The sequence below is a fragment of the Bos javanicus genome, chromosome 1 (genome assembly GCF_032452875.1).
Source record: "Bos javanicus breed banteng chromosome 1, ARS-OSU_banteng_1.0, whole genome shotgun sequence".
Classification (NCBI taxonomy): Eukaryota; Metazoa; Chordata; class Mammalia; order Artiodactyla; family Bovidae; genus Bos; species Bos javanicus.
In genome coordinates this window covers 11,305,630-11,333,466 of record NC_083868.1, presented here as the reverse complement: position 1 = coordinate 11,333,466, position 27,837 = coordinate 11,305,630, and the positions used below count along the sequence as shown (strand labels likewise).

The following is a 27,837-nucleotide window of genomic DNA, read 5'->3' as shown; positions in this document are numbered from 1 at the left end:
TATTCAACATAGTTTTGGAAGTTTTGGCCACAGCAATCAGAGCAGAAAAAGAAATAAAAGGAATCCAAATTGGAAAAGAAGAAGTAAAACTCTCACTATTTGCAGATGACATGATCCTCTACATAGAAAACCCTAAAGACTCCACCAGAAAATTACTAGAACTAATCAATGACTATAATAAAGTTTCAGGATATAAAATCAACACACAGAAATCCCTTGCATTCCTATACACTAATAATGAGAAAACAGAAAGAGAAATTAAGGAAACAATTCCATTCACCATTGCAATGGAAAGAATAAAATACTTAGGAATATATCTACCTAAAGAAACTAAAGACCTGTATATAGAAAACTATAAAACACTGGTGAAAGAAATCAAAGAGGACACTAATAGATGGAGAAATATACCATGTTCATGGATTGGAAGAATCAATATAGTGAAAATGAGTATACCACCCAAAGCAATTTATAGATTCAATGCAATCCCTATCAAGCTACCAACGGTATTCTTCACAGAGCTAGAACAAATAATTTCACAATTTGTATGGAAATACAAAAAACCTCGAATAGCCAAAGCTATCTTGAGAAAGAAGAATGGAACTGGAGGAATCAATCTACCTGACTTCAGGCTCTACTACAAAGCCAGTCATCAAGACAGTATGGTACTGGCACAAAGACAGAAATATAGATCAATGGAACAAAATAGAAAGCCCAGAGATAAATCCACGCACATATGGACACCTTATCTTTGACGAAGGAGGAAAGGAAAATATGCAATGGATTAAAGACAATCTCTTTAACAAGTGGTGCTGGGAAAACTGGTCAACCACTTGTAAAAGAATGAAAGTAGCACACTTTCTAACACCATACACAAAAATAAACTCAAAATGGATTAAAGATCTAAACGTAAGACCAGAAACTATAAAACTCCTAGAGGAGAACATAGGCAAAACACTCTCCGACATACATCACAGCAGGATCCTCAATGACCCACCTCCAAGAATATTGGAAATAAAAGCAAAAATAAACAAATGGGACCTAATTAAACTTAAAAGCTTCTGCACAACAAAGGAAACTATTAGCAAGGTGAAAAGACAGCCTTCAGAATGGGAGAAAATAATAGCAAATGAAGCAACGGACAAACAACTAATCTCAAAAGTATACAAGCAACTCCTACACCTCAATACCAGAAAAATAAATGACCCAATCGAAAAATGGGCCAAAGAACTAAATAGACATCTCTCCAAAGAAGACATACAGATGGCTAACAAACACATGAAAAGATGCTCAACATCACTCATTATCAGAGAAATGCAAATCAAAACCACTATGAGGTACCATTTCACGCCAGTCAGAATGGCTGCGATCCAAAAGTCTACAAGCAATAAATGCTGGAGAGGGTGTGGAGAAAAGGGAACCCTCTTACACTGTTGGTGGAAATGCAACTAGTACAGCCACTATGGAGAACAGTGTGGAGATTCCTTAAAAAACTGGAAATAGAACTGCCTTATGATCCAGCAATCTCACTGCCGGGCATACACACTGAGGAAACCAGAAGGGAAAGAGACACGTGTACCCCAATGTTCATCGCAGCACTGTTTATAATAGCCAGGACATGGAAGCAACCTAGATGTCTATCAGCAGATGAATGGATAAGAAAGCTGTGGTACATATACACAATGGAGTATTACTCAGCCATTAAAAAGAGTTCATTTGAATCAGTTCTAATGAGGTGGATGAAACTGGAGCCTATTATACAGAGTGAAGTAAGCCAGAAAGAAAAACACCAATACAGTACACTAACACATATACATGGATTTAGAAAGATGGTAACAATAACCCTGTGTATGAGACAGCAAAAGAGATACTGATGTATAGAACAGTCTTATGGACTCTCTGGGAGAGGGACAGGGTGGGAAGATTTGGGAGAATGGCATTGAAACATGTATACTATCATGTATGAAATGAGTCACCAGTCCAGGTTCGATGCACGATACTGGATGCTTGGGGCTGGTGCACTGGGACGACCCAGAGGGATGGTATGGGGAGGGAGGAAGGAGGAGGGTTCAGGATGGGGAACACATGTGTACCTGTGGTGGATTCATTTCTATATTTGGAAAAACCAATACAATATTGTAAAGTTAAATAAAATAAAATTTTTTAAAAAACAGTAAAAAAAAAAAAAAAAAGGAATGAAATTGGATCACTTGTAGAGACATGGATGGACCTAGAGTCTGTAATGCAGAGTGAAGTAAGTTAGAAAGAGGAAAATAAACATTGTATATCAATGCATATATGTGAAATCTAGAAAAATATTATGAAGGATATTATTCAATTCAGTTCAGTTGCTCAGTCATGTCCAATTCTTTGCGTCCCCATGAACTGCAGCACTCCAAGCTTCCCTATCCATCACCAACTCCTGGAGCTTGCTCAACCTCATGTCCACTGAGTCAATGATGCCATCCAACCATCCCATCCTCTGTCACCCCCTTCTTCTCCTGCCTTCAATCTTTCCCAGCATCAGGGTCTTTTCCAGTGAGTCAGTTCTTCGCATCAGGTAGCCAAAGTATTGGAGTTTCAGCTTCAGCATCCGTCCTTCCAATGAATATTCAGAACTGATTTCCTCTAGGACTGACTGGCTTGATCTCCTTGCAGTCCAAGGGACTGTCAAGAGTCTTCTCCAATGCCACAATTCAAAAGCATCATTTGGCAAAGCAGAAAAAGAGACACATACATAGAGAACAAATGTATGGACACCAAGGGGAGAAAGTGGGGGTTAGAATGAACTGGGAGATGGGGGTTGACAAACACACACTACTATGTGTAAAATAGATAACCAATGAGAACCTACTGTACAGCACAAGAAACTCTACTCAGTGCTCTGACGTGACCCAAATGGGAAGGCTGGATGGCATCACTGACTCAGTGGACATGGGTTTGGGTGGACTCCGGGAGTTGGTGATGGACAGGGAGGCCTGGTGTGCTGCGGTTCATGGGGTCACAAAGAGTGGGACACAACTGAGTGACTGAACTGAAATGGGAACGAAATCCAAAAAAGAGGTGATACATGTATACACATAGTTGATTCACTTTCCTATACAGTAGAAACTAACAAACTCTGTAAAGCAACACCAATAAGTTCAACCAAAGTTGTACACCAGTAAGAGTTTTTAAAAATAAATTCCAGTGTCTCAGAATACTCAAAACTCCCAAGTTTTCACCAAAAATAACTCATCCCACCAAGAAATGGAACCAAGAAAATCTCATCATTTTATTGTGTTGTTATTCCCCAGAAAGCACTCTGCCTGCTAAAACAGCTGTGAGAAATCTTGACTTTCTTACACTCTTTAATTACCAAAACCAGTCAGATTTTTCTTTACTCATGCAATTTCCATCACCACGAAAGAGAATAATCACTCTAGAAAGATGAAAAGTCCATCAAAGTTTTGGGGGTTTGAGGGAGGGAGTAAGGGAGATTGTTTGTTTACAAATAAACATTAACAAAAAAAAAAATCTCAACATGAATGAGAAAAGATCATCAACAAACAGCAACACCAAGAAGACACAGAGGTTAGAAATAGCTGACAATGATATGAAAGCAAGAATTACAAAACTGATTCAACAAGTGATTATGAACATGTTTAAAACAAATGAAAAAATAGAAAGTCTCAGCACAAATAAAGAAAATATAAAGAAGAATCAAATGGAAATTTTAGAATTGAAAAATACAATAACATAAACAAAAAAATTAAAAGATAGTCTCAACAGCAGAATAGAGAATACAGAGTAAAGAATCGATGCACTTGGGACTTCCCTGGTGGTCCAGTCGTTAACAATCTGCCTTCCGATGCAGGGACACAGTTCAATTCCTGATCAGGGAATTAAGGTATCCCACATGCTGTGGAACAACTAAGCCCTTGTGCTGCAATTCCTGAGACTGTGCCACAACTAGAGAGAAGCCTGCACACCACAATGAAGATACCACAACTAAGACCTGACACAGCCAAATAAATAAATGAGCAAATATATTTTTAAAAGACCCTGCGGGATGGGATGGGGAGGGAGATGGGAGGGAGGTTCAGGATGGGGACACATGTACACCCATGGCTGATTCATGTGAATGTATGGCAAAAACCACCACAATATTGTGAAGTAATTAGCCTGCAATTAAAATAAATCAATTAATTTTTTTAAATAAGTGAATTTGAAGATAGAACAATAGAAATTTCCCAATATGAAAACAGAGAGCAGATAGACTGGCTGGGGGTGGCGCAGGGGAATGGAATTAATAGAACTTCAGGGACCTGTTGAACCATAATAAAATATCTAATTTATGTGTCATTGAAGTCTTAGGAAGAAGGAGAAAGAGGCTGGAAATGTATTCAGAGGAAGAATCTAAAGATCTGAATAACACTCTTGTAAGTTAGCACCACCAATTCCCAGATTTTCCCACTTCACTATCCTTGGAAGCTAGAGTTTGGCTTACTGAATTTTTAAGAGGATAACATTGACCTCATGGGACTTCCCTGGCAGTCCAGTGGTTCAGAACCTGTCCTTCTGTTGCAGGGGACACAGGTTCAATCCCTGGTCAAGGAACTAAGATCCCACAGGCTAAGTGGCACAACCAAAAAATAAATCAATAAAAATAAATGTTTTTTAAAATATTGACTTAATGATACAGCACCAGAGGACTGTCAGTGCAGTATATCCTAAGCCTAATTCAAAGATACATATTTTGGTAGAAGTTGCTTAAATCAAAAGTTCATAGTAATTTTTCAGTTCACAGTCAGTTTCAGTCCCTTCCCAGGATGTGAACCTGGTAATCTTCCAAGGACAAACAGTAGGGCTGTCAAGGGGGTCACACCCCAAATTCAGCAGTAGGAGGGGTATTAGGTCTTGGGTGGGACAAGTGGGGTAAATCTGACCCTTGGATTTCCTATTCTGGGGGTGGATAAAGAAGTCTTCTGCTATGTAGAGACTTGACACAGTGAGAGAAGTAGAGGGTGGGACAAATTCAGAGAGTAGCATTGACATATATACACTGCTGCTGCTGCTGCTGCTAAGTCGCTTCAGTACGATGTGTAATATAGTTAGTGGGAAGCTGCTATATAACACAGGGAGCTCAGCTCAGTGCTCTGTGATGACCTAGAGGAGTGGGATGGCAGGGGGAGTGGGGTGGAGACTCAAGAAGGAGGGGATCCGTGTGTACATATGGCTGATTCACAAAATTATACAGAGAGACTGATACAACATTGTAAAGTAATTATACTCCAATAAAAAAATAGATAATGATAAATGATGTAAAAAAAAAAAAAAGTCTGCTTTTGCCCCTGCTCAGGGAGCTGTGAATACTTCTTTGATCTTGAGACCACTTAAGAAGTTTATCTTTAAACAATTTAAGATAAGCTGTGATTTTTCAATTTTTGTCAATTCTGAGATTGCTAAATATGCATTGAAAACTGGCATTTCATTTGAGAGGACATATTACTTGAACTTTAAAAGAAAATGTCTGGGGCAGAGTCTGGAATGAAGAGGTTGACAAAGAGGAAGCCAAATTGTTCCACTTGACAAATTATCGGTAAATTCCACATGCAGTCATAACATCTTTTTAATTTTTTTTCCCTTTAAGATGAGTGGGAGGTGAATTTGGGAACTTGGAGTACAGGAGGGAAAAAATACTCTAGAGTGAGAGAGAAGACCCATAAAAATGGCAACAGACCAGAGAGTCCAGAAAAAAGTACAAAAATGTAGGATTCCCGTAGAGCAGAAATGGCTGATGAACTTGAGGTAAAGTGATTCACTTAAGTGAATGCTGTTTGCTGATTTGTGCTTTAATTGCTTGCCACCATCACCAAGACTTCACATAAAAATCTCCATAGCAGCTCTAGGCTGGTGGTACACAAAGGAACAGAGGACAGGTGACTGCTCTGTTCACCTGTCTTTAAATGAACTGGTGTGGGCAGGACACAGGTACAGCAAGATGATAGATCCAGAGTTAAACAAAGGGTGGTAGGAAATGGATGTTGAGAGACATGGCAAATGTAAGACGAGATGAGCCAAAGGCATCTTGTACCCATTCTCCTTCACTCCCTTACCTGGAAAATAAAAGAAAGGGTATTAAACAGACTATCATTTACTGCATGTGTGCAGAGGGGTCTCAGTTATCGAATTTGTATTTGAAAGAACACAGAACTCCAGAGGGCTGAAGGTCTTGTGAATACTTAGCTCACACATTCTTCTTCTTGAGGATTCTTGAAAACTTGCAATTCAGGGTCCCCAATACTGACATTTATAAAGATTTCCAAATAGAGCTGCTCCTTAGGCTACTACATTCATTTCAGTTCAGTTCAGTCGCTCAGTCGTGTCCGACTCTTTGCAGCTCCATGGAGTGAAGCACACCAGGCCTCCCTGTCCATTACCAACTCCCAGAGTTTATTCAAACTCATGTCCTTTGAGTCTGTGATGGCTCCTACATAGGTTTGTGCATGTTTCCAGTCCAGAATTCCCTGTCAACAAATGAGACTAAAATGACACAAATCTTACATAGAAAATAGAGGAAAGATACTCTAAGACAAAAAATATCAGTCAGGTTGCCCTTGACTGGACCTAACAGTAAATAAGGAATTGCATGCAAGCTGTTAGGGAAATCATAATGGGTGTTATATGGAAACTTGGAACAGAGAAGTACTGACCACGTTAGGTTATTAATGTTCTAAGACTTCTGCCACTTGGCTGGCGTCTTGGTTTGGGTCTCCTTGACAGCAGAGCTTAAGATGGGAACTTGGGCTTGGGTGCATGCATGGGTTACTCAGTTGTGTCCGACTCTTTTGTGACCCCATGGGATTTTCCAGGCAAGAATACTGGGGTGGGTTGCCATTTCTCCTCCAGGGGATCCTCTTGACCCAGAGGTCAAGCCCACATCCCTGTGTCTCCTGCACTTTGCAGGTGGATTCTTTACCACTGAGCCACCTGGCAAGTCCTTGGACTTGGATACATACAGGTGATTGATTTGAAATGAGATCCCTGGAAACAGGAATGAGGAAACAAAAGCATGAGGAAAGGGAATATAAGATAGCATTATCCTAAAGGAGAGTTTGATTCTGCTAAGCTTGCTGAAAAGAGAAACAAATACCTCTCAGAAGAGTTCCCTAAAGGCCAAGAGGCTGAAGCATTTATCCACGAGCTTCCCATCATCTTTGCTTAAAGGATTGCTCCCAGGACTGAAACCTGGTTACTTCCAGTCTACACTTTCCCCAGCCACTTCCCATGAGAACAGGACATGTCCGCCAGTGGGAGATGAGTCTGAACTCCCAGGAAATGTCTGTATGAAGTCAGAGGTGGACTAAGAGGAAGAGATGTTGTTGTTTAGTCTCTAAGTCATGTCTGACTCTTTGCAACCACATGGACTGTCGCACTCCAGGCTCCTCTCTCTATGGGATTTCCCCAGCAAGAATACTGGAGTGGGTTGCCCTTGCTTCCTCCAGGAGATCTCCCCACTCAGGGATCAAGCCATGTCTCCTGCATTGGCAGGCAGTTTCTTTACCACCGAGCCACCAGAAAAGCCGAAGAGGAAGAGATATGAGGTACCAAGAGCATCTGCCACAAACTCAATGCCCAAAACAGCCACCAAGTTCATGTCTTGGTCTTCTTTTCAGTTGGCACAACAGACTTGTTAGTGGCAGCCTAAAAGTAGAACTCAGTCTTCCTGTCTTCCCAAAATCGAAGCTTTTCCTCTCCATCATGCCTCCTCCCCAAAACTGAACCTTCCACAAATCAATCAATCGACATATTCAATTAAACTGTCATTGATTGGGATTGAAAGATGAATCCTTTCTGTCACTGCCTTCATGAACTGTATGATTCACTGACAGACACAAATATATGAAGAGATCATTTCTAATAACACGATGAAGACAATGAAAGAAGTACAAACATGGTCACAAGACATGAGGAGGGCAGAGACGAGGCCCCCAGCCCAGCCTGGGGAGCAAGACCATGGTCAGTGACATCCCCCTAAAGGGGGTATTCTAAATGCATGGATGAGTTTTTTAAAGCCACGAGAAAAATCAGTGTTCTGTGCACTTCTGTTTTCCTTTTTTATTCCTTCCAACTTTTACATCCAATCATAGTGCCTTAAGCTTTGCCTTCACAACTTTATTTTAATTGGAGGATAATTGCTTTACAATGTTGTTGGTTTCTACCATACAACAACGTGAATAGGTCATAAGTATATATACGTCCCCTCTCTCATGAGCCTCTCTCCCACTCCCCGACTCCATCCCACTCCGCCACCCCATCCCACCCCTCAAGGTGGTCACAGAGCACCAGACTGAGCTCTTTGTGCTATACAGCAACTTCCCACTAGCTATCTCTTTTACGTATGCTCTCTCCGTTCATTCCACCCGCTGTGTCCACAGTCCATTCTCTATGTCACATCTCTATTCCTGCCCTGCAAATAGGTTCATCAGTATCAATTTTTTAGATTTCATATACATGCGTTAATGTTTTTATATATATAAGAACTTTTTCATGTTCATCACATGAAGGCAGGCTATTCCTGTCTTCTCTCAGTTCAGTCGCTCAGTCATGTCCGACTCTTTGCGACCCCATGAATCGCAGCACGCCAGGCCTCCCTGTCCATCACCAACTCCCGGAGTTCACTTACACTCACGTCCATCGAGTCAGTGATGCCATCCAGCCATCTCATCCTCTGCCGTCCTCTTCTCCTCCTGCCCCCAATCCCTCCCAGTATCAGAGTCTTTTCCAATGAGTCAACACTTCACATGAGGTGGCCAAAGTCCTGGAGTTTCAGCTTTAGCATCAATCCTTCCAAAGAAATCCCAGGACTGATCTCCTTCAGAATGGACAGGTTGGATCTCCTTGCAGTCCAAGGGACTCTCAAGAGTCTTCTCCAACACCACAGTTCAAAAGCATCAATTCTTTGGCGCTCAGCCTTCTTCACAGTCCAACTCTCACATCCATACATGACCACAGGAAAAACCATAGCCTTGACTAGACGGACCTTTGTTGGCAAAGTAATGTCTCTGCTTTTGAATATGCTATCTAGGTTGGTCATAACTTTCCTTCCAAGGAGTAAGCGTCTTTTAATTTCACGCACCATCTGCAGTGATTTTGGAGCCCAGATAAATAAAGTCTGACACTGTTTCCACTGTTTCCCCATCTATTTCCCATGAAGTGATGGGACCGGATGCCATGATCTTCGTTTTCTGAATGTACCTCAGTGTAAACCCATTAAGACTCTCAATATTTGATGAATGAGGTAAATAAGTGAATGAATGATATTTATCATCTCTTTGCATTCTATAATCTACAGGAATAGTAAGAGTATTCTATAGTAGCTTATGACTACTAATGACTAAGAATGTGTGCTTAGCCACACACACATAGTAGAAAAGACACTGATTCATTCATGAAGGGCTAACAAAGAAGCCAGGAGGCCTAATACTGTAACTCAAGGCCATTTGATTATTTATCTTCCCTGAAACAATTTATGTTCCAGGAAATTTTGTTTATTTTCATGGTCTAGAAAGTATACATTTTAAGTGGTTTACTAGAACTATTTGGATATTTATGAATATTATTCATCATAAACTTTATCTCTTTATAGAAATAAGGAGAAACATGAGAGACCAGTTGCTCCTTTCTGAGTTATAACCTCTTGTCTAACATGTGTCTGGGGCCTCGAGTGCCTGTACATGCTTTGGTGATGGTTGATGGGTATGTCCACCTAGTCCACATTCTTCATGCAGTGCACATGATGCTGGCTGTTGCTTGAATCTGACCTTGGTCAGCAGCACAGTAGCTTGTCTGCCTTTTCCAGTTCAACAACAGTGTGTCTAATAAAACTAGATGCTATGTTAGAAATAGAGACACATATGTGGGAAACAAATTTATTGATATCAAGGAGATGAGGGTGGGATGAATTGGGAGATAGGGATTGATATATATACACTATTATGTATAGTGAAAGTGAAAGTCGCTCAGTCGTGTCTGACTCTTTGCTACCCCATGGACTCTACAGTTCATGGAGTTCTCCAGGCCAGAATTCTGGAGCGGGTGGCCTTTCCCTTCTTCAGGAGATCTTCCCAACCCAGGGATCAAACCAGGGTAATAGATAACTAATGAGAACCTGCTGTACAATTTGGGGAACCCTACTCGGTGTTCTGTGATGACCTAAATGGGAAGGAAATCTTAGAAAGAGGGGATATATGTATATGTATAGTAATTCACTTTGATGTACAGCAAAAGCTAATACAACATTGTAAAGCAATTACAGTCCAATAAAAACTAAAACAAAAGAATGAGTAAGTAAAGTCGTTTAGTTGTGTCCAACTCTTTGCGACCCCATGTACTATACAGTCTATGGAATTCTCCAGGCCAGAATACTGGAATGGGTAGCCTTTCCCTTCTCCAGGGGATCTTCCCAACCCGAGGACTGAACCCAGGTCTCCCACATTGCAGGTGGATTCTTTACCAGCTGAGCCACAAGGGAAGCCCCAAAAGTTAAGTCGCTCAGTTGTGTCTGACTCTAATGAATGTCCAACTCAAAAGAATGAAGGCCCTGCCTTAAAAAAATTAGATGCTATGTTTTCACATTTAATTTGGGTAAAATTTAGCTTTTATGTGTGGATTACAATTTAATTTGAATACCAACAAATACATGATACTTTTCCAGAGGAATAATCCTTGGACAAGTTTTAAATCATTTTTTGTATGGATTGGTTCAGGTACACCTATATACCGAAGAATCCTGAGTGTAGGACTTACAGCAGAAAGTTACAAAGTAGTATATAAGTTTAGGAAAGAAGTTTATTTTTATGGAGCATATTAAAATTAACCAATCCATCTAGAATATTCAATTTGAAAATTTCATTCTTTCCAAAAATATTTGTTATCTACTATATAGTTCTATATGTTAATACCAAGCATTAAGGAAATCACAATCAAACTTTCTGTTTATACTACATTACATTGGAAAACATTGCAAAACCTCAAAACTCATGCTGTGTGTATAAATATACTGAGATGCATCAGCAATCAGTTGGTATAAAACAAACTTTTATTCAAGATTTGAATCAAGAGAGAAGAAAAGTGGTGCCTAAGTTTATTAATATGTGACAGAACTGTGGGTCTCAGAAATTAGGTCAGTTTCATGCCCTAATAGCAAAGATTTTACAAATCAGAAAAGTATTTGTTCTGGGAAATTGATTTTCTTATATGAAAAATATTAATAGATAATTAAACCTTGGAAGGAAAGTTATGACCAACCTAGACAGCACATTAAAAAGCAGAGACATTACTTTGCCAACAAAGGTCCATCTAGTCAAGGCTGTGGTTTATCCAGTAGTCATGTATGGATGTGAGACTTGGACTGTGAAGAAAGCTGAGTGCTGAAGAATTGATGCTTTTGAACTGTGGTGTTGGAGAAGACTGTTGAGAGTCCCTTGGACTGCAAGGAGATCCAACCAGTCCATTCTAAAGGAGATCAGCCCTGGGTGTTCTTTGGAAGGAATGATGCTAAAGCTGAAACTCCAGGACTTTGGCCACCTCATGCAAAGAGTTGACTCATTGGAAAAGACTCTGATCCTGGGAGGGATTGGGGGCAGGAAGAAAAGGGGAGATGACAGAGGATGAGATGGCTGGATGGCATCACCGACTCGATGGACGTAAGTTGAGTGAACTCCGGGAGTTGGTGATGGACCGGGAGGCCTGGCGTGCTGCAGTTCATCGGGTCACAAAGAGTCGGACACGACTGAGCAACTGAACTGAACTCAACTGAAACATGAAGAGAATCCTTTCAATTTTGAATATGTCTCTCTTTGTACTCTCCCTGAGGCCTCTCTGTTTTTCAGTCTTTTATGGCAAACTGTTTGGATAGATTTGATTTGTACGACTTTAAAACTTTTGGATAAAGAAGATGTGGTTCATATATACAATGGAATATTACTCAGCCATTAAAAAGAATGGAATAGTGCCATTTGCAGCAGCATTGATGGACCTAGAGACTGTCACACAGACACAGGAGAAGCAGAAACACTATATAACATCCCTTATATGTGGAATCGAAAACAAAATTACACAAAAGACTTCACTTACAAAACAGAAAGAGACTCATAGACTTAGAAGACAAACTTATGATTGCCAGGGGGATATACAGTTAGGGAGTTTGGGATGGTCATGTACACACTGCTATGCTTAAAATGGATAACTAACAAGGACCGATTGTATAATAGCACATGGAACTCTGCTCAATGTTATGTGTTAGCCTGGATGGGAGGGGGGTTTGGGAGAGAATGGATACATGTGTACGTATAGTTGAGTCCCTTTGCTGTCTACCTGAAACTATCAGAACATCGTTAATTGACTCTCCCCCAATACAAAATAAAAAGTTCAAAAAAAAACTTTGGGAGGATGGTTCTGGTCTCAATCATTGATCTAACCATTATAATAATATAATACAAACAATTATATTAATTTTACTGAATCCTTGTTATCAATAATTTGATCATCTTGACAGTTGTATGAAGGAAAACACAAAAATCAAATCTAAATAATAAATTGAGTTAGAAGTTCGTGACCAGAACTTACTCATATACCTTAGGAAATAAATCCAGAACTATAGAATTTTTAAATTACTGTGGGCAATATCCTATCTCACCAATTCCTTTCTCCTTAGTATTCTCTTCTAGCCATTTCTTCTATGGTGCATTATTCTAGACCAAAGTTTATGCTTTAAGTATAGATGTGCACTTTCTACTTACCACTCTTCTTTCTCCTCCTTCAGACACCTCTTTCTCTGTCTCCCCGTCTGTCTCTGTCTTTCGTTATTTCTTACAAACCTACATCCTCCCACACACAGTCTTCTTGAGTCTTACAATCAATGACCCATTAAACATTTGTTTTTCTCACTCCCTTTTTTACTTTTTAGAAAAGGAATGAGACAGTTTCTGTTTCTATACAGGAAGGTCAGTGGAAATTTGAAGTAAATTTCTAGATGGTTGCCATAATACACAGGTTTTTTTTTTTCAGTATTAAAATTTTACATTCTGCATTTTAATTACTCAAATGACCTTCATTGTATTTACACAGAGGGATACACAGGAATTAGAAGCAGTATTTGTAATTCTGTGATTTTCTCCCCAATTATATTTTTTTCATGGAATTACTAAAGCAAAAAAAAATTTGTGATTTTCTCCCCAATCATATATTTTTCATGGAATTACTAAAGCAAAAAAAAAAAAAGAGTATTTTCCAAATGTTGACCCAAAATCAAATTCCTTCTTCTAGAGAACTGTTTCATATTTGTTCCTAAAGTAATAAGAGTTTTTCATGTACAAATGACATACAGAGAAAAAGAACATGTAATTGCCAGGAAGAACTAAAACTTTTTTCGAAACTTTTATGGGTTCTTTCATTTCTATTTAGAAAGTCACTGAAGTGACAAGACATCAAATAAGGAAATTCCCCTCTGATTCTAACTTATAACGGGTCAGACATGCTTAGAAGAGTAGGTTTGGCCTGGGACAAACTGTAGGAGGTTACCAGTAATACAGGAGTAAGTCTCTTCACTGTGTAACAAATATCCTTCAGGACTGACAAGTCCCTATGGGAGTACGTTGAACTTTATGTGTCAGATAAAAAAACGCCATGCAAATTCTCTTCTCTCTACTCTTTCTATCCCTAGCTTCATAGAAACACTGTATTTATAACCAAGTTATTTTCCTCTGTTTTCATAAGCTGTAAAAGGAGGGTCTAACTGGAAAAAGGAGGATCCATCCTGTTGTTTCTGTGTGTAGGTTTATTTATAAGCTTCTAAAGTTTTTAAGGGCTTCCAAGGTGACACAGTGGTAAAGAATCCACCTGCCAATACAGAGACACAGGTTTGATCCCTAGGTCGGGAAGATCCCCTGGAGGAGGAAAAGGCAACCCACTCCAGTGTCCTTGCCTGGAAAATTCCATGAACAGAGGAGCCTGGCGGGCTACAGTCCATGGGGTCACAAATGATTGAACACAAAATGCAAAGTTTTTAAATTTTCTTATAAGGAAAAGGAATAGATCTTTGAAAGGAGGGAGAAAGAAAGGAGACAGAATATAAAGAAAAGCACACCTGGAATAGAAATCTCTTCTCAAAAAAAAAAACAAAAAACAGACCCATCTATAAAAATCTCAGCTGCCACTTAAACACATATCACAAAGTCACTAAGTGCAGTCTTAGCAGTCAGACTCCACACCCACGCAGCTGGAGCTCACAGTGATCATCTTCCCCTCCTCCAGGGGAACTTGAGCCATATAAAACAGACTTCTGACTTTCCGAGGTCTACCTCTCCATCTTCCATTCCTTGCTGACTTCAGCAGAGGAGAGGCAACAAGCAAATATGACAGACTCAGAAGCAGGGGACACATTTTCCCAATTCTGCAGCCCCCATGGCTCTCATAATAACCAACATATGAAACCCACATCCCATGATGCTTGCACATGGCTCCCATCTTGAAATGAGGCCTGGGTGAGGATGGATGGCAAGAACTTCACGTGGGTAAGAGCTGTAATATTGGAGTATAGTTGATTTACAAGGTTGCATTAAGTTCAGGTGTACATCAAAGTGAATTTATTTGTTGCTTGTATATCTTCCTTGGTGAGGTATCTGTTTATACCTCTTGCCCATTTTTAAGTTGGGTTCTTTGTTTCCCTACTGTTGAGTTCCAGAAGTTCTTTGCATATCATGATTGTGATTCTTTTATCAGATATGTGATTAGATAATATTTACTCTCATCTATGGCCTGTCTTCTCATCCTCTTCACATTGTCTCTTACAGAAAAAAATTTTAATAAAGTTCAACTTATCAGTATTTTTAAAAAGTAAATTTGTTATACATAAACACATTGGAATTGACATACACACACTATTATACATAAAATGGATAACCAATAGGGACCTCCTGTATAGCACAGAGAACTCTGCTCAGTGCTCTGTAATAGCCTATATGGGAAAAGAATCTAAAAAAGAATGGATATTTGTCTATGTGTTAGTATTTTTTTATAGTTGGCATTTAACACATATCTGGTAGAATAAAGAAGTGAATGAATAAAAGCACAGCAGCAACACATCAAATAAAGTTGATAGTTGATGGCCAGAAATATACCATCTTGGAAACATATTTCTTTTGAATAGACTAAAATAAAATACTGGTGCTATCCAATTGTCTCAGTTATAATTCTCCCACATTTGGCCCTTACCTCTCAGCTGGCAAAATTCCTTCAAGACTTTATTAGTTTTTTTATTTCTCCCTTTTCCTGACTTCAAATTTTTCTCATCATTAAGCAATTCGTTACATTTTCAGATCAAAATTCCCCTTTGAATTGTGATAGAAAAACCTGAGGTGTAAAAATAAAAGTCATTTTCAAGGCCACTGCAGTGACTCAGCTGCTGAAAAGACTTCAAATTGAGCTTTCAATATTCTGACATATAGCCCCAAATAGTATCATAATTATTGTTTGATCACCACCAAGAAGCTTTCCAAGTGACCTTGTCCAGAATAGAATCTTAGTCATTTCTCAACCAGACAATGCATGAACAAGTCTATGTGCTTTCTGAAACTGACCAAGGTGTACTAGGTAGGGATAAAAGAAATACTTCTTTTTTTCAATTCAATGAAAAATTGCTCACTTTTTGGGTGGAGCTGTATCAAGAAGCTTGTTTCATTTATATATATACTTTTTATTACTGAGTTTACACTTTATTTGATATTCAGTTTGAATTTTTTCAAATAAAGAACATGAAAGTTTGGGAAAGCTTTCTCAATACCCCACAAAACAAAATATTTCTTCAACACAGAATTTGCCACCCATGGGGTTTTTTTCTAATTAACTGCACAAATTTTAATGAAAGTAATTATATTCAGAATAAATTGCATTCTCCAAATTAAGAATCATAAAATGTTTGCTAAGTATCCAATTTTAATGTCCTGGAAAAAATTTTGTTTATTTATTAACCAGAGTTATGGGTTATGGAGGAACATAATAAATGAGATTAAGTTCCAAAGACAAATAATTAACCAAAAAAAAGAAGAAAAAATTTGTTTTGTATGTTTGTTTTATATGACCCCCAATATTTAATACATTTAAATCTCATATTCTAATTATGTCTCTTAATATTATTAAATAAAGTTAGCTTGACAATAAACACAAGCTCCCAAATAAGTATTATACCACTCTAGGGTATAAAACTATTTCTTCTCCAATGTTTACCTATTTTGCTTTTCCTGTTTTGTTTTACCTGCTTTGTTTTTCATCTACAACACTGACATTTTTAGTAGACACAGTAATTAAATATAAAGCATTTAATTTTCACACAGGAAATATCAATTTCAGTGCTGTCCTCAAAGTATGAATAAGCTACTGAAGAAGAGTGTTTTCACTCAGTTCAAAGCAGATTTTAACCTGAATGTTACAGCACAAGAGAAATGTGGAAAAGGGAGTGGTCCTCACTGGCTGTGCTCTTCTGTGCTGTGCTCCAGCATGTCTGACTCTTTGCGACCCCATGGACTGGAGCCCACCAGACTCCTCTGTCCATGGGATTTTCCAGGCAAGAATATTAGAGCAGGTTGCCATTTTCTCCTTCAGGGGATCTTCCCAAACCAGGGATGAAACCTGTGTCTCTTGTGTCTCCTACATTAGCAAGTGGGTTCTTAACCACTGAGCTACCTGGAAGGGATGAAAGGTGAGCTTACCTGCTGAAGATCGAGAATATAGCAGGGATTCGAGATATTTAGAAATATGGAGGTTGGGTACAAGTTAAACACTCAGAACACAAATAAAGGTGTGATGCTTTTAGCATCAAAGTTATGATGAAAACTCTCAAGAAAACTCTCTGAAGAAATTAGAGTATAAAAGAAAAGAGAACGCTAAAAACTAGTTCTTGAGACATTCCACTGACTGGGATGTAGGAAAGGAACTGCCAGCGAGAAAAAATTGAGGATGCTCTGGTGACACAGAGAAGGATAAGAGTTTTCAATTTTCAATAGAATTGCATGCCACTGAAAGCCCATGAGGTTGAGAATTTTAAAAGGCCATTGATTTTTACTACAAATTCATTACTAACCACCTTCCCATAAGCAGTTATAGGAGGCTAAGTTTCCATGTCAAAGTTTATAGACAAAACAAATAATGGAAAAATGAAAGTGAGTGTAGACTATCTCTTGGCAGAGTTGATTGAAAATAAATTCAAAGTTCATTCATTAAGTATCAGGATGCAAAGAAATGTGTTAATTTGTTTAAAGTAATTGACTTCTAGTCTAGGCATGACTAATGGCAAGAAAGAATTTTTAAAACAAGAAAACAAAAAGAAAGATTGAGGACCCTAAGGAGAATGGGTATGATGAGGTGTAAACACAATCCTTGAAAAACTCCATTCAAGGATGGATTCCAAAGCAGAGGAAAAAAATTAACTTTAGAAATTAAAATAATAATAATAGCAGTTAACATTTACTGAGCAGTGGTGATGTGCAAGCAAAAGTTGCTCAGTCGTGTCCAATTCTTTACAATTTTCCAGGCCAGAATACTGGAGTGGGTAGCCTTTCCCTTCTACAGGGGATCTTCCCAACCCAGGGATTGAACCCAGGTCTCCCACATTGTGAGTGGATTCTTTACCAGCTGACCCATAAGGGAAGCCCCCAGTGATGTGCAAAGGGATCTACATTATCTCCTTAAATATTTATAAAAACCTTAAAAGGTAGATACCATCATTCCCACTTCACCTATGAGGAAATTGAAACCAAAATTTAATTAACTTGCCTAAGATCACCCAGAAAGTATGAGGCAGTATTCATACACAAGCTTACCCAACTTCCAACTTAAAATTCTAATTTTTAAGAAAAATTCTTATTTCTGATTAATTGCCTGGTGTCACAAAGCACAATTCTCATTCAGTGAAATTGGTAGAAGTTTTATTCTTAAAATGAATCTACAAACACATTTGGATGCCCACAATGTATAGAACAGTCTTATGGACTCTGTGGGAGAGGGAGAGGGTGGGAAGATGTGGGAGAATGGCAATGAAACATGTAAAATATCATGTAGGAAACGAGTTGCCAGTCCAGGTTCGATGCATGATGCTGGATGCTTGGGGCTGGTGCACTGGGACGGCCCAGAGGGATGGTATGGGGAGGGAGGAGGGAGGAGGGTTCGGGATGGGGAACACATGTATACCTGTGGCGGATTCATTTTGATATTTGGCAAAACTAATACAATTATGTAAAGTTTAAAAATAAAATAAAATTGGAAGAATAAAAAAAAAAAAAAAAAAGAAAATACAGATTCTTCATCCAATGTTTGCTACATATAATACTCAGAGAGACTCTGAGATGGAGAAGAATAAACCCTTATTCCTGGAGCAATCTCCTTTTAAGGAGCAGTTCTTTGATTTCCATGGGAAGGGCGCATCCATTGAAAAATTATATGAAGCTGATTTCAATAAGCTTACTTCAAGGAGCCAAAAGAAATACTTTTCTACCATGCTACATCTGTATGGATATTGGAGCACTGTGCAAACCCCAAGCTTACATCTCTCTCCACACCCATCTCTAACCACCTGAAGTTCTTCCCTAGAGAGGAAAGTGAACAACAAAAGTTGTCATTAAACTAAAGAGAATATCTCAATCATCATCCTATTGCTAAATTCAAAGGATGCTTTTCAATCTTTTCTCACTTCTCTATAGAATTTGAAGCTGTTCCACATATAACCTTTTTTTGGAAGTTCTCACCTCCTTTGTTTTATCGAGTATGGTCAACCCTGGATTATTTTCCACTTACCTGGTTTTTCCTTCTTTTCTCTTCTCATTGGCTCTTCCCATCTTTTAAATGTTGGAGCTTCCTCTACTCCTTTTCTTTCTCTTTCTTCACACTGTCACTAAAAGATTTCATTCTCCGTATGGACTTGAAATATCACCTTTATGGTAATGAGTTCCAGGAGCGTATCTTTAGCTTGGACCTCTCTGTTGAGCTTCAGATCCATTGGTACAGCTCTCAACCTCCCATTTGCGTGTCCTGTAGAAAGTACCCCATCATTTTCCTAATAACCTGTTCCTCTTATGTGGCCACTCCTTTGATGAAACTGTCAATCAATACAGAAAACTAGCAATCATCTTTGAAGTTTTCTTCTTTGTTCGTCTCCTCTTCACATTTAATCCAGTCACCAAATTCAGTAAATCTTATTTCCAACATCTCCCAGATCTTCTCTTCCTCTTCACCCACATCATGACTATCATATTTGGGAACTCATCTCTTCTTGCATAATTTAGTTTTCAACAGCAGAATCTGGTTTTCCTACCTCCTCCAATCCAAAACACTCCAAATCCAGTCTCCATGTGTGTGTGCTAAGTCGCTTGAGTTGTCCGACTCTTTGCCACCCTATAGACTGTAGCCGTCAGGCTCCTCTGTCCATGGGATTCTCCAGCCAAGAATATTGAAGTGGATTGCCATGCCCTTCTCCAGGGGATCTTCCCAACCCAGGGATCAAACCCATGTCTCATGTCTCCTTCACTGACAGGTAGGTTCTTTACCACTAGTGCCACCTGGGAAGCCCATCCAAAGTGATCATTTTTTTTTAATTTCATATCTGACCATGTTATTCTTATTCATAAGATCCTCAAAGTCTTCCTATTCATTTATGGGTAGAATCCAATCTTTTAAGAGTGTCATATAATGGCTTCCTATAAGGTCTCTACCCAACCAGAATCACTCCTCAGATTCTACTGTGTGTGCCAACTACACAAAATAACATGTCATTTCCAGTATGTGCACATAGCCCTCCCAGTGCCTGAAATGTGGTTTTGTTCCATCACTATTGACTGACTCATTTATCAGCGTGATCAGTTTCAGCAGGGTACCATGTCTTATCCCATCCATCAAGTTTGTCTCCCCCATATTAGTGCCCATGCTTCCTTGCACCATAATCTGCTTGATCAACTACTAACGAGTTTACCACTATATCTAGAAGTTTAGTGCTTTTGTTACCAAACTAAGTTCTTCTTGCCTGATGCACCGCAAGCCAAAATGCTGAGACTCAGAGGTATGCGGCAAAGAGAGGGTTTATTTGAAGGGCAGCCAAGCATGGAAACAAGAGAAAAATCTCAGATCCACTTCCCTAAAGACAAAGGGCTGGGGTATTGATGGGATAAAGAGTAAAGAAGCAAGGTGGCCTGAGGAGGCAAGGTGGTCTGAGGAGTGGGAGCACAGGGAGCATAGGGAAAGGTGATTGGAGAAAGGTGCCATAGTCATCAATCCTGTGCAGGCATAACTAAGCTACAGATCTCTACATTCAAAACCACACATTTGCACATGCCAAGTTGCATCCAGTCTTCACCAGCTCAACTCGAACTAGACACAGCTGTTTCTGGAAAACAACTTATGGTTTAAGCAGACATCTTATTGTTTCAGCTACCTGCAACCTGGAGGATGTGCAAATCTTTTGTGGCAACAATCAAAATGACCTTAACTAGTAAAGGCAGGTAACAGGTGAAATGGATTTAACAAATGATTACCCATGGTTTCACCCTGAAGGCAAAAAATAAAAATAAAAATATATATATATATATATATATATATATATATATATATATATATAGTACTTGGAGGCAGTAGGCATATTAGTTAAGAACACCAGATTCATAACAAAATAAACTTGGATTTGAATCCTGAAGCCTCCACTTACTTAATAATTGTGTGCATATGTATAGAACGGGGCATCCAGGCTCACTTCTTTAAACTCCAGTCTCTGTAAAATATGTTTCAATAATATCTTTTCTAGGGTTTCCTTTAAGATTAAAACAAAATAGTACATAGGCTTTGGTACACTGCCTTAAACATGACAGAATGACATCATCTTGCCCAACTAGCAACTGGTACATAGTAGATATTTAAAGGGCACAGACATTTGCTATGGAATGCCCCCTGGTTGATAGCAGTGGTCAGTGAAATCTTGAAGCAATAGCAAGCAAACAGAATTAATAGAGCCTTCAGAATTTTGATACACTCTTATTGATCCTAGAGTGACTGAATGATTGCAGGCATTGACGAAAGGCTAGACAAAGTCTCAAGCTCGGCTTGAAGGAAGACGCTTTCATGAGAATTTGTGCTTTTATCTCATAATAAAAAGTTCCCTCCAAGCTCAATCCCTCTGGAATCACCATAAAATCGACATCCCATTGTATGAGACGTATTACTTGTCGGGAATAAGAAACATGATCCCTCATATCCAATCTTTGCTCCCAGTTCAGAGAGACTGTCACTGGGGCACATTATCTTCTTATAGGCTTCTGATGTGACATCTACTCTCATCATTTACTCTTGGGAAAGTCCCCAGATGGCTTTATATCCTACTGATAACACATGAAAAGATGAAGATATTTGCTCTAAATCTACTGAATAAACATTATAAAAGGAACTGTAGGTCAACCCAAGATTTTCTTATCCAAAGATAAGGCCAGATCTTAGAGAGCTATGAAGAATTGATTTTCTGAAATAAAGAAAAGGAAGATGATTCTTCCTTTTTTGTTTTTTTTATATTGGCATATAGTTGACTTACAGTGCTAGCTTCAGGTGTGCTACAAAGTGACTTAGTTATACATATACATATATCTGCTTGCAGTGCAGGAGATCCAGGTTCAATCCCTGGGTTGGGAAGATCCCCTGGAGAAGGAAATAGCAACCCACTCCAGTTTTCTTGACTGGATAATTCCATGGACAGGGAAGTCTGGTGGGCTACAGTTCACGTGGTTGGAAAGAGTCAGACGTGACTGAGCAACTAACACACACATATATCTATTAAAAAGAAAGATGAGGGCTTCCCTAGTGGCTCAGTGGCAAAGAATCTGCCTGCCAATGCAGGAGATACAGGTTCCATCCCTGAGCTGGGAAGATCCCATGTGCCACGGAGCAATTAATACCATGCACCACATCTGGGAGCCACAACTACTGAGCCTATGTGCTGTAGCTACTTAAGCCCATGTGCCTAGAGCCCAAGCTTCACACAAGAAAAGCCACCACAATGAGCAGATGCACGGCGCAACTACAAAAAAGCCATGGAGCATCAAAGATCCAACACAGCCAAAAATAAAAATTAAAATAATCTTTTTGTAAAAATAAAAAAAGAGTTTTCTGATTTCAAATATTTACCCTTTGAGTTCAGCTCAAACTTTGTTTGAATAACCCCTCTGAAGGCCAATTAAAAGGTTTGTAAAATAAATAAAATGCATTTGTGATATTCTCCAGTGTGTCTCTCTATGCCTTAGCAAACAATTTTTCTAAAGACACTTGTTCATACAACTACAGGGATGAAATCTTTTCATAAGGAATGAAACTTAAGGTCTAGGCCAATTGATTTTCTGCCTGTATCACTAAATCTTGTAGTGTGATCAGAGGTAATCTCTTTGGCTATCCATAAATACCAGGAGCTCAGAATAATCCTTTCTGAAGGGACAAGGGAAAACCCTTCTAAAGTCCTCTGGATTGGAAATAAATGATATTTGCTTGTACATTTATGCCAACTGTCTAAGATAAAAACCCAGCTAATAGCATACATTTCATATTCCATTGAAGTCACATCTTCCTTTGCTTGGCTACTAGTTTTTCACAATATAATTGGCCAACATGAAATAAATTTCCATTCTGAAAGCCAAATTTCCCAAGAGAAAGAATATTTCTTTTTAAAAATAGTTGGCCTTCATAATAGTTCACAGAAGAAAAGAAAAAGAACCCACATATATCATTCCATTTAATTCTTGTCTTGGCCAGTGATTATTTGGTGATGAGGGAAAGCATTTTCTCTAACAAAGGCAAAGAAAAGGAGTTTTGTTGTAAGGCTACAAAAGGAAATTGTCATGGATATTCATAGGTAAAATATAAAGTACAGCAGGCCCTCTTAAAAACAGATCAGGAGATGAAAATTCAGAAATTGAGATCATCTCTCTTGGTCAGCATGATTTCTCACCTCCTTCTCTCTAAAATAGACTTTATCTCCTGATCCCTAGTCTAAACCAATGAAACAATGGTTTTCATTCAACATGAGTAATTGCCATGAGTCATATCAAAATTTGCAGAAAGATACTGCTTCAGGCCATTTTCTTTAAAATGAAATTATAAGTACAGTAGGTCTTTGGTGTTTCGTGAGCTCCTCCATTCTTTTTGCTACATGGGGCCTCATTACCCTTGATCAAGTGGTAGATTCCCTCTAACTAGTCCATAGAATCTGGATTCAAGATGGGTGCTCACATGGTAATGAGAAAGAAAAAAGAATCAACATTCTAGTCAACAAAGTCAATCAAAGTTGGCCTCTTATAAATGGCTTGATGAGAAATAAAGTTTTCCTGGGTCACAGAGGAGAGACAGAGAATTGAACCATAAGAATATGCTGTTTTATGATCAAAAAAGATCAAACATCATCAATTTTATGTGATCCAACTTAATAAAAAATATATAACTGACAAATCATTCGGATTATTGCTACTAGAGATGGTAAAATTGTGTCAATATATTTATTTTGTTGTTGTTGTTCAGTCATCCAGTTGTGTCTGACTCTTTGCTACCCCATGGACTGCAGCATGCCAGGCCTCCCTGCCCCTCATTATCTCCCAGAGTTTGTCCAAATTCATGTCCATTGAATCAATGATGCCATCCAACCATCTCATCCTCTGTCATCCCCTTCTCCTCCTGCCTTCAATCCTTCCCAACATCAGGGTCTTTTCCAATGAGTCAGCTATTCTCATCAGATGGCCAAAGTACTGGAGCTTCAACTTCAGCATCAGTCCTTCCAGTGACTATGCAGAGTTGATTTCCTTCAGGATTGACTGCTTTGATCTCCTTGAATTAAACCATCCTGCCTTTACCTCAATATATTTGTTTTTCTTGCATAATATCTGGAATAGTTCATATCTTTCTTCTACCTAATCAAAAAAATCCAGAGTTCCTGATTATGGAACCATCAAAGGTTATTTTCTCTTAATTACTTTTCATTAAAAACTAGTGTACACCCGTGGCAGATTCATGTTGATATATCGCAAAACCAATACAATATTGTAAAGTAATTAGCCTCCAATTAAAATAAATAAATTTATATTTAAAAAAAATTTAATTAAATAAAATAAAAGTATCAGAAAAAAAAAATAAATAAAAACTAGTCAGCTTATTTTTCCAAAACAAAAATGCATGTTCTTAGAGAGCAAACTATGATTATCAAAGGGGAAAGGGGTAAGTGAGGAGGGAATAAATTAGGAGTTTGAGATTAACAGATGTACACTACTATATATAAAATAGATGAAGCATAAAGCAAAGATCTACTGTATAGCACAGGGAATTGCATTCAATATCTTGTAATAACATATAATGGAAAAGAATCTGAAAAGATATATATATGTATACATATACACATATAGATCAGATCAGATCAGTCACTCAGTCGTGTCCTACTCTTTGCGACCCCATGAATCGCAGCACGCCAGGCCTCCCTGTCCATCATCAACTCCCGGAGTTCACTGAGACTCAGGTCCATTGAGTCAGTGATGCCATCCAGCCATCTCATCCTCTGTCGTCCCCTTCTCCTCCTGCCCCCATCCCTCCCAGCATCAGAGTCTTTTCCAATGAGTCAACTCTTCACATGAGGTGGCCAAAGTCCTGGAGTTTCAGCTTTAGCATCAATCCTTCCAAAGAAATCCCAAGGCTGATCTCCTTCAGAATGGACTGGGTGGATCTCCTTGCAGTCCAAGGGACTCTCAAGAGTCTTCTCCAATATAAGATATATGTATATATGTCATGAACGGATGTGAGAGTTGTACCATAAAGAAAGCTAAGCACCAAAAAATTGATGCTTTCAAACTGTGGTGCTGAAGAAGACTGTTGAGAGTCCCTTGGAGAGCAAAGAGATCAAACCAGTCAATTCTAAAGGAAATCAACCCTAAATATTCATTGAAAGGACAGATGCTGAAGATGAAGTTCCAATATTTTGGCCATGTGATGCAAAGAGCTGACTTACTGGAAAATACCCTAATGATGGGAAAGATTGAAGGCAAAAGGAGAAGAGGGTGGCAGAGGATGAGATGGTTAGATAGCGTCACTGACTCAATGGATATGAATTTGCGCAAACTCAGGGAGAGAGTGAAGGACAGGAAAGCCTGACACACTGCAGCCCATGGGGTCACAAAGAGTCAGACATGACTTAGCAACTGAACAACAGCAAATACATATATAATAGAGTCTAGAAAGGTATACAAATACATACATATTTTAAAAACTGAATCACTTTCCTGTGTACCTGAACATTGTAATTCAGCTATATTTCAAATAAATAAATAAAACCATTCCCCCAAAAAAATTAACTAATAAATGAAGAAAACCAAAAAAAAAAAAAAGCACATACACTTATTTATTTGTTCTCCTCTGTTAGGGCAGAGATACAATAGCAGGGAAAAGAAAGACAGAGTCCCTTTTGGACTTTTGAGTACTTATAATCTAGTAGGGAACAGAGACAATAACCAAAGGATCCCATGAATAAATCATAATTAAGGTGATTTCTCTGAAGGAGAATAACACTCTGAGAACATGGGGTGGTGCAGGCAGAGGAATGTGTCATACGACCAGAAGGCATATCATTGGAACAAAGAGAGGGCAAAAAATCTGTGTAGCCAAATGAAGAAAAGCCCGATGTGAAAAGGGACTGCTAATTTAACCAATGAACCTGTGGGGGAGGGGCAATAATCACTCAATCGTGTCTGACATTTCGCATCTCCATGGACTGTAGTTGGCCAGGCTTCTGTCCATGGAATTCTTCAAGCAAGAATACTGGAGTGGGTTGCCATTCCCTTCTCCAGGGGATCTTCTCCAAGGATCGAAACCAGGTCTCCTGCATTGTGGGCAGATTCTTTACTGAGCCACCAGGGAAGCCCCAAAATTTTTAGAAGTTCAGCTCAGTTCAGTTGCTCACTCATGTCCGACTCTTTGCAACCGCCATGAACCACAGCACACCAGGCCTCCCTGTCCCAAACCCATGTCCATTGAGTCGGTGATGCCATCCAACCATCTCATCCTCTGCCGTCCCCTTCTCCTCCTGCCCCCAATCTTTCCCAGCATCAGGGTCTTTTCAAATGAGTCAGCTCTTCACATCAGGGGGCCAAAGAATTGGAGTTTCAGCTTCAGCATCAGTCCTTCCAATGAACACCCAGGACTGATCTCCTTTAGGATGGACTGGTTGGATCTCCTTGCAGTCCAAGGGACTCTCTAGAGTCTTCTCCAACACCACAGTTCAAAAGCATCAATTCTTCAGCGCTCAGCTTTCTTTATAGTCCAACTCTCACATCCAATCCATACATGACCACTGGAAAAACCATAGCCTTGACTAGACGGACCTTTGTTGGCAAAGTAATGTCTCTGCTTTTGAATATGCTCTCTAGGTTGGTCATAACTTTTCTTCCAAGGAGCAAGCGTCTTTTAATTTCATGGCTGTAATCACCATCTGCAGTGATTTTGGAGCCCAGAAAAATAAAGTCTGACACTGTTTCCACTGTTTCCCCATCTATTTCCCATGAAGTGATGGGACCAGATGCCATGATCTTCGTTTTCTGAATGTTGAGCTTTAAGTCAACTTTTTCACTCTCCTCTTTCACTTTCATCAAGAGGCTCTTTGGTTCTACTTCAATTTCTGCCATAAGGGTGGTGTCATCTGCATATCTGAGGTTATTGGTATTTCTCCCAGATATCTTGATTCCAGCTTGTGCTTCTTCCAGTCCAGCATTTCTCATGATGTACTCTGCATATAAGTTAAATAAGCAGGGTGACAGTATGCAGCCTTGACGTACTCCTTTTCCTATTTGGAACCAGTCTGTTGTTCCATGTCCAGTTCCAACTTGCTTCCTGACCTGCATACAGGTTTCTCAAGAGGCAGGTCAGGTGGTCTAGTATTCCCTTCTCCTTCAGAATTTTCCACAGTTTATTGTGATCCATACAGTCAAAGGCTTTGGCATAGTCAATAAAGAAGAAATAGATGTTTCTCTGAAACTCTCTTGCTTTTTTGATGACCCATCAGATGTTGGCAATTTGACCTCTGGTTCCTCTGCCTTTTCTAAAACCAGCTTGAACATCTGGAAGTTCATAGTTCATGTATTGCAGAAGCCTGGCTAGGAGAATTTTGAGCATTACTTTACTAGCGTGTGAGATGAGTGCAATTGTGCGATGATTATCTGAATCTCCAGACTGCCAGCCTGCTCTGTAGATTTCAGTCTTGCCTGCCCCAATGGCAACCCACTCCAGTACTCTTGCCTGGAAAATTCCATGGATGGAGGAGCCTGGTAGACTATAGTCCATGGGGTCACAAAGAGTCTGACACAACTGAGCAACTTCACTTTCCTTCTTTCTATAGTTCCTTTTGGAGAAGGAAATGGCAACCCACTCCAGTGTTGTTGCCTGGAGAATCCCATGGACGGAGGGGCCTGGTGGGCTACAGTCTATGGGGTTGCAAAGAGTCAGACTCGATTAAGCAACTAACACACACACACACACGCATATAAGCCAATTCCTTAAAATAAATTCCTCTCTCTCCCCTCTCATCTCTCTCTCTCATTCTCTATCTCTGCTTTGTCATATAGATAGATGAAAAATAGAAGATAGATGACAGATAGATCAATAGATGATAGATATATAGACATAAGTACTATGAGTTCTGTTTCTCTGGAAAAAATTATATCAAATACATCAGTATACCCATAATATTATCATCTCTACAAATAATATAAAAATTATTAACAAGGTATTTTACATTCTTTTTCATTCTAAGTC

The 27,837-nt window shown here is 39.1% G+C and overlaps 1 long non-coding RNA gene across 1 annotated transcript in view; it reads right to left on the bottom strand.

Annotated features, from left to right (window-relative positions):
* Positions 1-5,810: 5,810 nt before the first annotated feature.
* The window catches only part of LOC133252770 (uncharacterized), a 108,086-nt gene continuing 86,059 nt past the window's right edge, over positions 5,811-27,837 (bottom strand). The window contains exon 3 of the long non-coding RNA XR_009738081.1: positions 5,811-6,506. This is a non-coding gene — a long non-coding RNA (uncharacterized LOC133252770). The remainder of the gene's footprint in view (positions 6,507-27,837) is intronic.